The following is a 1,574-nucleotide window of genomic DNA, read 5'->3' on the forward strand; positions in this document are numbered from 1 at the left end:
GCCAGTCCTTCCATTTCACTGCTGGCCTCTAGGGGTAAGTGCCTTGTGGAAGGTCAGTGGAGGCTGTCAGAGAGTATAGACTGGAGTCCTGCTTTAGGCTGCACTGGTCAAAAGGAAAAGGTGAGGCGCAGCATCCCCTGCCTGATACTTGAGAAGGTGTGATCCCTACTGAGCCTTGGGTCAGGACTCACCCTCCTGAGAGCCTCCAAGTTGGCAGTGAGATTTGAGTAAGGGCCAAGCTTACCTTTGCAGATTGTCTCCCTTACTGCTTCTTGACTGGTCCTCAGAGACCGTTTCCAAGAATGCAGGCAGCAAAATATCAAATATCTTACCAGTGTGGGAAACCTCAACCTTGGCCCTGCCTGTGTTTGGGAACCATTTACTCTGGGCACTCAGGACACAACACAGTCACTCGTCCTACATATTTATCAAGCACCTGCTCTATGACACGAGTCCAGAACCCAGCAGTGAAATGGACTGATGCATGAAATTTATGTCTACTGGGGAATCACTCCCAGCCAATGACAGTGCGATATTGGGGTGGGGATGGGGCAAGAGGTGAGTACCGCATAGTCCCAGGAATTCCAGCTGGGCTCATAACTTGGCAAGTGTCAGAAGAGCCTCTATAAAATCCTAAGTGGAAAAAGACAGGGAACTGTTGAGCTTGTGTGCTTTTCCTGTGGCTCTTATTCCACAGTCCAGTACCCAGGGTGCTGTTGCCACAGCAGCAAGAGAGAGTGAAGCAAGCAGGGCACGGAATGGCTAGCTCCAGTTCATCTTCTGGTCTCAACCAGTTCAGTTCAGGAGAGAGATCATTTCGCTATGACTGGATGATTTTCATCCCTAAGAGCTGCTTCAAATGCACAGTCTAGTTGAAGTTTAAACTCCAGCATTCCTCCCTATAAATATAAAATCTTGTCTACCCTCACCCCATCCTTTGACTTTTTTTCAAGATTAGCATCTCTGCCACCATTTCCTTCTGCCTTCCTTTTCTGACTGGACTGGGACCTTAGACTGCATTGGGTTCCTGTGACAGAGGAAGGCAGAATCAGCTTGGCTCAGTGGGTCCACAACTCATGAACTGACATACCACCTCCATAAAGGAGTGTGTCTCTGACCTCTGCAAAGTACAGAAAGAGGCTTTCTAATTGGGAGACCATTTTCAGTGGTCTGTAGATCAATCCATGGGAAGACAGTCTTAAGAATAACTCTTAGTCGGGCAGTGGTGGCACACACCTTTAATCCCAGCACTTAGGAAGCAGAGGCAGTCACATCTCTGAGTTTGAGGCCAGCCTGGTCTACAGAGTGAGTTCCAAGGCAGCCAGGGCTATATACAGAGAAACCATGTTCTCGAACCCCCTGACCCCCCAAAAAGAATAACCCTTTAATGGAGGAGTTGGTATATATTTCAAGTTGTATCTATTGGCTCCAGGGTTCGTAACCTCTCTAGTTAAAGGTTTAGCTTTCTTGGGACATCAGCTGTCTTATTTCTGAAAAAGACCAAATGTAACTGGTGTAACCAGCAGTTTGGGGACTGCCAAGTATGGCTTTGTCCCTGTGACTCAAAAGATGTT

Source organism: Mastomys coucha, unplaced genomic scaffold (assembly GCF_008632895.1).
Source record: "Mastomys coucha isolate ucsf_1 unplaced genomic scaffold, UCSF_Mcou_1 pScaffold15, whole genome shotgun sequence".
NCBI lineage: Eukaryota > Metazoa > Chordata > Mammalia > Rodentia > Muridae > Mastomys > Mastomys coucha.